We start from the raw sequence: 9,649 nt of genomic DNA, 5'->3' as shown, positions 1-9,649 counted from the left end.
GGAAACATTTTTATTATACACATTTGACATTTTTTAGATATATGTTTTGATTGTAATTTTTTCATACAGATTGTACATTTTATTTATACATAAGAAACATTTTTCTTATATATGTTCTTCAAAATTCAAGTACATGATTAATATTTTCTTTGAACATATGTTTTGTCAAATTTCGTTCATTAATATTGTACATTTTTCCTATACATAAGGAATGTTTTTACACACATTCAATGTTTTTCAAATGCATGATTAACATTTTTTATATATGTTCAATATTTTTCATATACATACATGATTATAATTTTTTAATATATACTCACTCGCCATGACCAAGACATAGAATTGAGGAGAATTTTGAAAGAAAATACCCTTCACTAATTACATACTCCCTCCGTCCCATTATATAAAAGCGCTTTTGACACTGCATTAGTGTCAAAAACGCTGTTATATTATGGGACGAAGGAGGTAGTTAGCAACTTAATTAGCGGCTACTAAATAACTAGTGTAAGGCAACTGAATCTCGCTGCCCCATAATAAAATCAATCAGTGGGATGAGAATGTGTATGCAATCAGGCAGAGATATTCCTTTTCACTACATTCCTATTGACGACTATGTATTAATTTCTACTCCTAATGAAGCAGTTGATAGTTTCCCCCGATCAATTTTCGTCCCATCAAAGACGGTTTATTTTCGTCGATCCCACCTCCATAGATTAAAAAACTGGTGCCTCCATACTCCAGTCCCCTCGCACGCCTCGCACTCCCATGCCTCAACGAAAAAGAACCAGCGAAAAAACCTACGAAATAAAACCTACGAAGAAAAAACAATGAAAAAAAAGCAGGCGACTCGCACGCACGAGCGAGAGTGCCCTCGAGCGAGGCCTCCAGATTTCGCCGCCGCTCTCGCACTTGCCGTCGCCGATGCCTGCGCTACCTCGACGGAAGCCATCGCAAATCCATCCCTTCGCCGCCGCCCTCGCGCTCGCATCAAGGATCGAGGACTCCAGAGTGCCCTAAATCCCTGCGCTACCTCCGTTCGTCGCCGCCGATCTCGTCGCTACGTCGGTGAGAAATATTTGTCGCCGCGGAACCCCTTGCCATCGTGGATCCCTTTCCAAACGCCGATCCGCTTACTCCTGCTTGTGGCCCCAGCTCGCCACGGGCAGGGATCGGCGTCTCGCCGGCGTGGAGCGTGGCAGGGGAGAGAAGGGTGGGTAAGATCGGCGGGGCAGAGTTCATCCGGAAGGACGGCGCGGTGGACGACATGTACGGATACCTCAACTACCTGTCCCTCGAGTATGACTCGTCTCGGACACCAATCCTGCTTGGTATGAATTTTTGGCTCTTTCCTTCCTTCTCTCCGTTTAAAACTAGAAAGGTTGTGATGCAAAAATTCGATTTGTTGCTACCTGTATTCAGGCTGATCTGCTATGGCTGCGGTTCCTTGTGGCAGAGTTCTCTATATTCCAATTAATTTGAAAGCAGATGATAAACTCTGATCTGCTTGTCCATTTATACTATATCCCAGATCTCATTTGTGCCTAGAATATGAGCTTCTTCACGGCAATTTCAAAGTTACATGTACCATAGTAAGCCAATCAAAATCTGCACCATGTTAGTCTGATGCTTTCTTACCCGCTCATCCTGAATTAGTAGGCATTTTCCAATAGGATCAGCTTTGTGGAAAAAACTCACTTGTATTTTCCATGTTTATTTGCAGGGTATTTTCAAGGTCCATGCTTCAAATATAAATAAGATTTTGTCCTTCTATCTGAAACTTGATCTTCTGCTTATGTTTGCATTTGCTATCGATGATGTGAATTTGAGCAAATACCCCACAACGTTTTCACTGAGTTTGGATAGCATATGTAAGTTTTTTTATACAATGTTTTGTGATCGAATATGTGTTTTCCCAATCTTTATTAGATGTAATGGAATGCTTGATTATGATGGCATTTTATTTTATTTTTTCCCAATCTTCCTGGTGCGAAGCAACAAATTTGGATAAAAAACATTATTTGTTTAGAAACATATTTAAGTTTATCTGTAGATATTAATATTAGCTTGAAATTTGAACAAGAAATAGTTTCTTAATACGTATTTTAAATTTGCAATACACTTGTATGTACACTGCCACTAACGGTGCTCTTGATCATGTCAAATATAAGTACTTATGGTGCATGCCTTAATCATTGGAATGGAATGAATACCAGTTTATGTAGGTTGGTGAGAAGCGAGGCCGACTCATATTTGATGAAGAATGATGTGCAACCAGTAAGAAGATTAGGATGGGTATTCCAGTAATCCCGTGGATTAGTCTCTATAGTTGTTAGCAGCCTATAAAGCAGAGGTATCTGTGGCTAAATAAATAAAAATTCATGACTTACTATTTCACAATATTAGTTTCCACTATAGTGATGCTGACTAAATCATGCTACTTCTCATTATTGCTTTGTCTCTGTTTATTGCTCGGTAGCAGGGTATTCCCATTTAGAATATGTTCGTGTGCATCCACGGCCCCGCCCTCTCTGAATTGGGGAATTTCGACCTCCTCTGGCACGCATGCACCCACGTACTGGAGCTCATGATGGAGCAGCACTAAGGCTGATGCTGAGGGGACACATATGGATAGCGCCGCCTTGCGGCTCAGCAACTCTATGGCTCGCACCTTGATTCGTTCGCTGACCTCCTCTGGCGCGCATGCACCCACGTACTAGAGCTTATGAATGAGCAGCACTAAGGCTGATGCTGAGGGGACACATATGGACAGCGCTGCCTCGCGTCTCAGCAGCTCTATGGCTCGCACCTTGATTTGTTCGTTGCCACACGCCTCAACTGCTTGGCGACGCGCACGATTGGTGGAGCCACCTGCCACATGACTTCGCAGTTCGCGCCTATTTTGGTTCTTAAGGTTCATGGCCATGATTTTTTTTGGAATGCAAAATTTGGTGCGAGTTCATATGAATCACACAATGCTTCGCATAAGTTGGTGCAGATTTAATCGGGAACTTTGGTAATACAAATCCCCCTCCATTGCCTCTTTTCATAGTCAGTCATCGTTTCTATTTCGATTTTGGTAGCTATGCCTATCCTTGTTATAGATCATAGGGTTGTCATCTTCACAGATCATGATATATAAGTGATGCAAAATGCAGACGACCCACAATCTATCTGAAACTATTTATCTACAGTTGTGTTCTTTTTGGGGTATCTGAACATGTCCTAAAGATTTTGAAGAAATGGATAGCCAAAACGGTGGTGTCTTTGGCCAGATGATTTGACCATCATCTATGATCTGGAAGAAGAACCTCTCACACAAACATGTATATTTATTTGTGAATCCAATCATAACCAGAATGTATTTGACCTTTTACATTTTCCGACAGAAAGTATGAGCACCTAAATTTCTTGGAATTCAGTAGCTCATGTCTTGGATACATAGGTATTCCAGTCACTCTAAATTTCTGTATGTTTTCGCATATAATTGTCAACTTTTGTACTGCGCATGCTCCCTTATCTGTCTTCTCCATGTTCTCCGGCTGGAATATAATTTGAGAAGAGACTAAAAGTCTGTTTTCTCCATGTGTACCAGCTCTGGAAGATAATTTGGGGAAGAGACTAGAAGTCAACAAAATGTGTATTGTGATTCTGGTCTAAGAACATTTTTTCTTGTATAGCATGTCTTGGATGAGAAAGGTCGTGAGAACTTCAATGAATACTTCAGCACTGCCAACAGATGCTGACAAAGATGAAAAAACATGAGGTTGCTGACAACATTGAGTGTGACTTGCTTTTGGTGCTACTGCTGCTGAAGACAAGCTCCAGAAAAAGGTATGCATTTTATGAGTTTTTCTGGTTTATTCATTTTATTCAAATGCATTCTAATTAATATTAAATAGTTATATTTCATTTGTGTGCATGTGCTTTTAAATTCAGGTACTAGAATGCATTGAAAAGCTCCCACAAGCAGGAATTAAGTTCTGTGTGCTGACTGTGACAAAATGGATAGCTATCAATATTGGGTAAGTATTATATTTTCACATGGAAGGGATCTTTCTTGTAAAACTGGTTTCTAGAAGTCTAGGCTAGCTATTTATTTTTCTCATTCATGTTCTTGTTCAACTTAGACAATAAATTATTATGCAGATAATCATCATCCCGGAAGCACTTGCACCACTGCCTTGAGAAAAACAGAGTGAAATAATCTATTGCCGAGTTGAACAGATGATCAAACTGCCTTTATATTTAAAATTATCGCCTATGTAATTTTTTTGGATGAGTATATTTACAACAACCATTCATAAATTTTACAAAAAGGAGTTCAACACAACAAACATCCACATTTGGAATTCTACTCTATGTAGTCAAAACCTTAATAATTACTTCTTAGTGGTTGATCTCGGCATGGGAGACGGAGGGAGGGACGGTCTTTTAGTTTTACCATTGAAAAAGTTTATTTTTCTTGACCACCATAAAAAGGTTAGCGATCTTACATTTTGACATTTTTTTGCAAACCATGTGGATGGAATTTATTTCGTCATAGGACATACCTGTAAATATTGTGAAAGTTTACATGAGAGGTAGGGTACTTAAAATGGTAAAAGTGATTGCTATTTTTTTCAATAGCTTCAGAAGAACACGTAGGTTTTTTCATGTTTGCAAATCATACATGGGATTTATTTCTTGAGGATATTTGTTTTGCGAAAACATGGGATACTTTTTTCTTCTGACTACTATTCTGATTTATGAATGATGGTTTTAAATAAATCAAATTGCCATAGCAGATCGGTAGTTAATATTTATGTAGCTTCAAGCTTTCTTTTCTTGTGCCTGATGATCGTAGTTGTTTGTGCAGCTTCAAGGTTTATTTTCTTTTGCTTGATGATAGCAAGGTTGAGTAGATTATTGCCACACCCTGATATGGACGGTCGTCCTTGTATTTTCAGGTTCTTGATTTTTTTTGATCGAATCACTGGATGTTTCCCTGGTTGGTCTGATGGTGAGGATCAGATAGTTCTCTTTGATGATGATGGCACCAACACAGAAGATGCAGCTTGCGGATCCCACGGCAGGACTCGGATGATGACGATGAACCTGACTACCTATTGCAATCTGAACACCTAAAGAAGGTTCCTATACTCCTCCATATTGGTTAACATTTGCATCGTTTCACCGTCATTAAGTTATTTGTGTTATTTTTCAACCAAGCTATTACCAAGTTATGTTGCATCTGTGTTGCTAATTTCGTCTTTGTTAATTGGGATGATGCATATGGTAAATTGGCCATTGGTAGGATGCTGCAGCTAAAGTTCTAGCTGTTAAATTTTTATTTTTATTTGTAGTTTGCAACTACTTTTTTGGTATTCCAATTTTCACTTATGTAGTTTTTAGAGATTCGCACTGAACACTTCTTTTTCAGTTCATTTCTTGTCTTGAATGAGTTCTTTTGTATGTATTCTTCTCATTTTCGGTCCAGAAACTAACATCTGGACAACAATTGATATTATTAACCATATAAGAAGTTGTGTGATTGAATCAAGTTGCACAAGAAAATCACAATTTCCTGCTGATGTTGAGGTTCCTGGACTGCTGCAGTTCTTGTTCTACGGTGACAACGTCAGGCGCAAGGCGGTGGTGGAGACATGCGCGGACGAGCACGTGCAGAAGCGAACGGTGCTCCACGGCTGCTGCTGTGTCATCGGGTAATAAGTCCGTATACAACTTTACTTCTACATGAGTTCTCTGCTTCTTGCACATGTGCTCTTCCTGACTAACGTACACACACTAAGGCCCCGATTGGAATGTTGTTTTTCTGCCACCCCTGTAACATTTTACACCCGTATATTACTCACCTCCAGCAAATTCCGGTTGTAAAGAAATTCCGGTTGTAGCATGCGCTTGGCTCGGCTGTAATACAAAGTGTATTCAAACAGATCACAAGCAGGGTTCAAGGACCAGGGCGCGTTTCTTGGGTTGTTGCAGCTGGGATCCCTCGCGCCCCGTCGTTCGCTCCGGCGGCGCGGGCGTGTGGATGGGTCGAGAAAAGATACGGGGGTGGGGAAAACTGGCCGCAGATGGGGTGTATTTTCTACAAGTTGGATACGGGTGTAGCGTGGATACAAGCGTAAACATTACGGCTGGAAAACGACCATCCAAGGAGGCGGTTCGAATCCGTCGTATTTTTTACAGGGGGCGAGTTTTTACGGGTGTAAAGCGCTTCAAAACGATGATCCAAGCGCAGCCTAAGTAGTTTTTTTCATTTGGGGTTTCCTTCACAGGATGAATCCCAGGGCTCTCAAGTTGTCGAGGTATTTCTGCCTATGTTGTGTACATCTTAGCAATGTGTATGTGTAGTCTCCAAGGGTAAGAACTATATTGCCCGGTCCAGTCACGTGGTGTGTATTGGTGTTTGGAATTCAGGCATGTACTCATTCATACTGAAATTGAACTCTGAAAGAACTGATCATGTTGTACGGTGTTGTCTCTAGGCCTACCAGTTCTGGCAGTTTTCATGCAAGGAAAATAACAGAGAATTTCCTTGAATTTGGTCAAAGTTTCATTTGTTTTGTCATATGAAGATGGCCTGACGCCTAAGAAGTCACATGGGAGATAAGGCTATCCCTGGATTTGAACTCTGTAGCCAAACATTTATATTAAGTTCGGTGTATTGAAATGTTGGCTGCAATTTTCAGTGCCGAGGGATTGAGTTTCACTTTAACTTTTACTAACAGATATTAGGTGAGAGTGCGGAAGAAATAAAGGTTGCATATGACATGCACGAGAGGAAATCAGAGATGGCTCGGCGATCCCAAGGCAACATCGATATGCAGCATATAGCCAGGACGTCTGGGGTAGTATCAGAAACGACCGCGTAAAGGGCCTAAACAGTAAGCAAAAAATCTGCTTGTCAAACAAGCATACATAATCATGTTCTATACGAGTTTTTGGATTAGTAACCTGTCATGTGCAATTAAGAAAATAGCAGCAACAATGGTAAAAAGGTTAAGAGAAAATATGTTTTTGCAATTGGGACAATCATGTCAAATACTGAGAAAATCTGGTTGCGCAATCGGGATATGATCAGGTCAAAAATAATATTAACAATATGTAGTGCTTAATTTATTTTTATATTTGGAGACCCTTGAAAAGAATAGAAAAGAAATGATTAGATGTTTCCATGCTAGATCTATTTTATTTGTTTCACTACTGCAACAGTAACATGGAATGAATAGCAAAGAGTATGAGCAAATTTGATTTACAGAAACCGGCAAAAAAAATCTTGAATTAGGGAAGTAATAATGCTTAATTTATTTTTATATTTGGAAACCCTTGAAAACAATAGAAAAGAAATGATTAGATGTTAACACCCTAGATCCATTTTATTCGTTTCACTATTGCAACAGTAACATGGAATGAGCAAGAAAGAGTATGACGCTGCGTTTGGATGTCTCCATTGGTGCCCAGGAAATGGATTTGGTAATCATGTGACATCAATACAGCTGTTTGGCTGGACACTGAATTCGTATTGGAAATGAAAAACCATTTCAGACCTATTTTGGCTACCACGTAAGTCTCCCTTGCATGTTTCAGAGGGCTACCCCTTCGAATTGGACTGAAATGGCCAACCTCCCGCAAAACGTACCTGTTCGAGCCCGCTACCAGAAAATAAAAGAGAGAAAGGAGCGAGAGGGCGACCTCGCGATGACCTAGCAGGTAGCGGGCGGGTGGCCGCGGCGACCTAGCAGGTGGGTGGCGGCGGCGACCACCATGGAGTCCGACGGCGTCAAGGATGCCCTCCTCCCCGGTCCTTTCCCTCTTTCCCAACTCCTCTTCTCCGCCCCACCGAGCCACACCCCGCCATGGAGGTCGGCGGCGGCCCAGGACCGGCGCGCCCCGCTCCCATATGCCACTCCGTGTCGTCCTTCCCGGCCACCATGCCCCGCCCTCCTCGGCCACGCCCCACCATCCTCTGCCCCTCTTCTGCTCCATGACCGAAAGAGCTGCTGCTCCTCTTCTGCTCCATGGCTGAAGGAGATGCATTGCTAGAATATTTGTTATTTTACTGCTATTTCATTTAATTATAGTCGCATGTGATCAGATTTCATTTTTGAGTCATCTAGAACATGGTATAATTTTCATGGTAATATAGCTATGCAATTCCAAAGTTTGTCATCCAAACATGATTTGGTATTGAAACCTCAAAGGCATTTCAAGGAGCAATTCAGTGGACAACCAAACATGCGATTTCATATTCGTGCCATTTCAGTTTCCTCACTGGTTTGAAACCAGCAAATTTGATAAGTAATAGATTTTCTGTTGTAGGTTTGTTTTTCCTTTTGCGGAGTTGCAATAGTAACATGCAATTGTAGGCTACTAGATGGAACAATCATGAAAGAGTAGGAGCTAACTTTATTTTGAAAATAGGAAGGTTAGATTTTGCAATAGTATAGCATGCCAACATATTTTTCATAATAGGAATGGTAGCATTTTTCATAACAGTAGTAATTCCAGATTTGTTAACTTGCGGATCAAGTGGGTAGGCTTCTAAAAAGGCAGTTGACTAAAGATGAGCAAAGGGTTGTGTACGCTTAGAAAGGATGTCTTGGAGAGTGTTGAATGATGGAGGGACAAAGTAGGTGTCGGCTTTGGCTTGTGTTCCTCTTGAGACTGTGCAACCCAACTTGGAAAGAAGGCAAGAAGGTGGTGGCATACAAGACATCAAGAGCAAGAAACCGATGATTTGTGAATGGAAGAGGATCAGATTTAGTTCCAATGTCAGAAACCGAAGATCTCTTACACAATAGTTTTTGTGTAAGAGAAATTACCGTCGACAACCAGAGTATGATCTTGATAGCTTGAAACAAGGTAGACTATCTCATGACCTTGATTTGTATTAGAGTGTGTATGTGTATGTATAAGTGTAAAACATATTCATACTATTTATCACCTGTAGTCATTGTTGTGCATTACATCTTTAAATTGCCACCTTTATTGTCTTCATCTGACGATGGCCTGTTGATTTAGTATAAAGTTAGTACAAAGTTGAGTCACTTATTTTGGTACGGAGGAAGTACTTTACATAGTTGGCTTATATTGAAGACCACAATAGAGTTGGAGGTTGACCGGCTATTGTGGGATAAAAGGATAACAAAAATGCCTATGTATCCTAGAGAGGTGAGGGTGAAAAATATACATCTTATGGGGGGTGGGAGTAGGTGCAAGTTGCTCTCGGATGAACATTTCGATGCATAGTTTTCTTTTTGTAAGGAAACACATCAGCATGTCGTAAGAGTGAGGTTGAGAATGACCGGGAATAATTTCTCTACATTAGCAAATGTGAAAAAAATGTATTTCATTAGAGATGGCTTTGCATCAAATTGCATAAGCGAACGATTCATATATTGTTTTCATCAAGTTGTATAATTTTTGGGTTAGGTAGAAGGGTAAATGCATTGATTGGTTGCTTTAAGAGTTAATAATATACTTTTTTAGTTAGGATAGAAGGGTAAATGCATTGGTTGGTTGCTTCAAGAGTTACAGACACAACGGCATATCAATTGCATGCATAACAACGGACATTATATTTTTATTTCATGGTAATGCACAACATTCAACCGTATGTTACAACGTGGGTGTCAGAGACGCACGC

General features: G+C 40.4%; 1 long non-coding RNA gene across 20 annotated transcripts; it reads left to right on the top strand.

Annotated features, from left to right (window-relative positions):
* The first annotated feature begins 782 nt into the window (after positions 1 to 782).
* Positions 783 to 8,971, top strand: LOC119318018. 20 transcript variants are annotated; one of them, XR_005153896.1, is made up of 11 exons: positions 785 to 1,065; positions 1,153 to 1,328; positions 1,721 to 1,868; positions 2,214 to 3,442; positions 3,593 to 3,831; positions 3,937 to 4,022; positions 4,947 to 5,129; positions 5,596 to 5,702; positions 6,732 to 6,887; positions 7,404 to 7,476; positions 7,591 to 8,971. It is a non-coding gene; the product is annotated as an uncharacterized LOC119318018 (long non-coding RNA). The 20 variants fall into 20 exon arrangements; XR_005153893.1 differs by having other exon boundaries at positions 783 to 1,065; positions 6,732 to 7,476; XR_005153894.1 differs by having other exon boundaries at positions 7,404 to 8,971.
* Positions 8,972 to 9,649: the final 678 nt, after the last annotated feature.

This window comes from Triticum dicoccoides, chromosome 6A, assembly GCF_002162155.2.
Source record: "Triticum dicoccoides isolate Atlit2015 ecotype Zavitan chromosome 6A, WEW_v2.0, whole genome shotgun sequence".
NCBI classification, from domain to species: Eukaryota; Viridiplantae; Streptophyta; class Magnoliopsida; order Poales; family Poaceae; genus Triticum; species Triticum dicoccoides.
Note: the sequence above shows the minus strand (reverse complement) of the source record. Positions and strands in the feature narration are given on the sequence as shown.